The sequence below is a fragment of the Rattus norvegicus genome, chromosome 7, assembly GCF_036323735.1.
Source record: "Rattus norvegicus strain BN/NHsdMcwi chromosome 7, GRCr8, whole genome shotgun sequence".
Lineage (NCBI taxonomy): Eukaryota > Metazoa > Chordata > Mammalia > Rodentia > Muridae > Rattus > Rattus norvegicus.
In genome coordinates this window covers 82,990,763-82,994,436 of record NC_086025.1, presented here as the reverse complement: position 1 = coordinate 82,994,436, position 3,674 = coordinate 82,990,763, and positions in this window count along the sequence as shown.

Below are 3,674 nucleotides of genomic sequence, written 5' to 3'. Positions count from 1 at the left end.
GGAATTTGATCTTCTTTGAAAGTCTGATAGAATTCTGCTCTAAACCCATCTGGTCCTTGACTTTTTTTTTTTTTAATTTGGGAGACTTAATGACTGCTTCTATTTCTTGAGGGGTTATAGGATTGTTTAGATCTTGATTTAACTTTGGGACCTGATATTTTTCTAGAAAGTTGTCCATTTGCTCTGGATTTTTCAGTTTTATTGAATATAAGCTCTTTATTGGATCTGATAAGTTTTAGAATTTCCTCAGTTTCTTTTGCTATGTCTCCCTCTTTATCTGATTTTGTTAATTTGGATATGCTTGTGCTCCCTTTGGTTAGTCTGGCTAAGGGTTTATCTGTCTTACTGATTTTCTCAAAGAACTGGCTCCTGGTTTTGTTGATTCTTTTATAGGTCATTTTTGTTTCTACCTGGTAGATTTCAGCATTGAGTTTGATTATTTCCTGCTGTCTACTCCTCTTGCTTCTTTTTGATCTAGAACTTTCAGCTGTGCTGTTAAGATGTTAGTGTATGCTCTTTTCAGTTTCCTTTTGGGACACTCAGAGCTATGAGTTTGCCTCTTACTACTGTTTTCATTGTATTCCCTCAGTTTCGGTATGTCGTGCCTTCATATTAATTAAATTCTAAAATGTCTTTAATTTCTTACTTAATCTCTCTCTTGACCAAGTTATCATTGAATAGAGCATTGTTCAGCTTCCCTGTCTATGTGGTTTTAAGACAGAAACAATATAAAATATTTTGGTTAGACCTGAACCAAGTAAGTGTTTTCAAAAAATGGTGCTGGTTCAACAGGCAGACAGCATGTAGATGAATGACACTTAATCCATTCTTATCACCTTGTAAAAAGCTCAAGTCCAAGTGGTCTAGGACCTCCACATTAAACCAAACACAGTAAAACTAATAGAAGAGAAAGTGGGGAAGAGCTTCGATTACATGGGCACAGAGCAAGATTTCCTGAACAGAACACCAATGGCTTATGCTTTAAGATCAACAATCAACAAATGGGACCTTGTAAGGTTCTGTAAGGCAAAGGACCCTGTCAATAGGACAAAACAGCATCCAGTAGTTTGGGAAAAGATCTTTACCATTTCTACATCTTATAGAGGGCTAATATCCAATATATACAAAAACTCAAGAAGTTAGACTCCAGAGAATCAAATAACTCTAATAAAAATGGAGTACACAGATAAACAAAGTATTCTCAGCTGAGCAGTATCAAATGACTATGAACCACCTATAGAAATCTTCAACCTCCTTAGTAATCATGGAATTGCAAATCAAAACAACCTTGAGATTCCATTTCACACTAGTTAGAATGACTAAGATCAAAAACTCAGGTGACAGCAGATGCTGGCAAGGATGTAGAGAAAGAGGAACACTCCTCCATTTTTGCTGGAATTATAAGTGTGGTATAACACTGTGGAAATTAGTCTGACAGTTTCTCAGAAAATTGGACATAGTACTACCTGAGGACCCAGCTATACCACTCATGAGTATATACCCAAAAGATGCTCCAACATATAACAAGGACACATGTTCCACTAGGTTCATAGCAGCCTTATTTTTTATAGCCAGAAGCTAGAAAGATCCCAGATGTCCTTCAACAGAGGAATGGATACAGAAAGTGTGATACATTTACACAAATGAGTACTATTCAGCTATTAAAACTATGACTCCATGAAATTTTTAGGCAAGTGGATGGAACTAGAAAGCATAATCCTGAAAGAGGTAACCAAATCACAAAAGAATACATATGTTATATACTCACTGCTAAGCGGATATTAGCCCAAAAGCTCCAAATACTCAAGATACAATTTACAGACAATATGAAGCTCAAGAAGAAAACAGACAAAAGTATAGATTCTTCAGTACTTCTTAGAAGCAGAAACAAAAATGTGTGGAGCAGATACTGAAGGAAAGGCCATCCAGAGACTGCCCCATCCATCCCATATACAGCCAGCAAATTCAGTCCCCTTCTTCATACATTTAGAAAATCTGGTACTATGGCTGGTAAAATATTCAACTAATTCATAAAATGCATTAATACAATTTGAAAAATACTTACAAATATATGATCATAATGCATATACACTGTTGAGTGAGTCTTGAAAAAATAATGCATAATTTCACAAAATTTAACCTTTACTAAAAGAAGATGCCAAAATACAGAAGAGAGTAAAATGAAAGTTAAATTGTGTATTTATAAATTAAGATAAATTTTATTATGATAATTCCATGAATAGTTCTTCTCTTTGAAATCTGAATTTCTACACTGAGACAGATGGGATAGAATAAAATGACTAAGGATTCCATGTGGAAATACTGCAACAAATATTGAATTTTTCTGATCACATGAGTAATTGAGGAAGCCCAAGTGTCCCAGAACCTAAATAACTCAGAGGTCAAACAGTATTTGGTTTATTCCACATAGAACAATGATCTTGTATACAGTACCAATAAATATCATGGGTCCAAGGAGATACATTTAGTTAACTCCTATAAAGTGTTGGTCTGACACTGGTGAATAAATAGAATCATTATAACCAACATTGTATGTTGCTAGGTTTTATAATCTAGAGGATAATACTGACCATATATTTGATTGGGTTTCTTTATGTGTAATAGACAATATGCAGTTCATTGATCAGTCAAAGTTTGTAGTGATAATTTCAGATAACAATAAGATAACCAGCAAAAAGGCAAAACATGGATAAGGAATTTATTTATTTATTTATTTTTACCTTCTTTTTCTTTATATTTCAAATGCTATCCTCTTTCCTGGTTTCCCCTACAGCAACCCCCCACTCCATGCCCCTTCCTTCTGCTTCTATTAGGGTACTCCACCACTCACCCAACCACTCCCTGATTCCTCCCCACCCTGGCATTCCCATACACAGGGACATCAAGCATTCACAGGACCAAGGGCCATTCTCTGCTACATATACTGCTAGAGCCATTAGTCACTCCATGTGTATTCTTTGTTGGTGATTTAATCCATGGGAGCTCTGGGATATCTGGATGGTTGATACTCTTTTTCTTCCTATGGGGTTGCAAACCACTTCAGATCCTTCAGTCTTTTCTCTAACAGCCCCACTGGGGACCCCATTCTCAGTCCAATGGTTGGCTGTGAGCATCCACTTATGTATTTGTCAGGCTCTGCAAGAGCCTTGCAGGTAACAGCCATATGAGGCTCCAGTTAGCATGCACTTTCCACAATAGTGTCTGTGTTTGGTGACTGTATATGGGATGGATCCCCAGGTGGGGCAGTCCCTGGATGTCCTTTTCTTCAATCTCTGCTCCTATTTTGTCTTCATACTTCCTCCTGTAAGAATTTTGTTCCCTCTACTAGGAAGAACTGAAGCATCCACACTTTGGTCTTCCTTCTTGTTGAGCTGCACGTGGTCTGTAAATTTTATCTTGGGAATCCTGAGCCCTAGGGCTATTCCAACCATATGCTTAAGAAGTTCATGAAGTCATTGTTTTTAATAGCTGAGTAGTACTCCATTGTGTAAATAGTCCTCATTTTCTATATGTATTCCTCCGTTGTAAGACATCTGGGTTCATTCCAGCTTCTGGTTTTTATAAATAAGGCTTCTATGAATATAGTGGAGAATGTGTTTTTTTCTCCCCCCTCCCCCCTTTTTTTATTAACTTGAGTATTTCTTATATACATT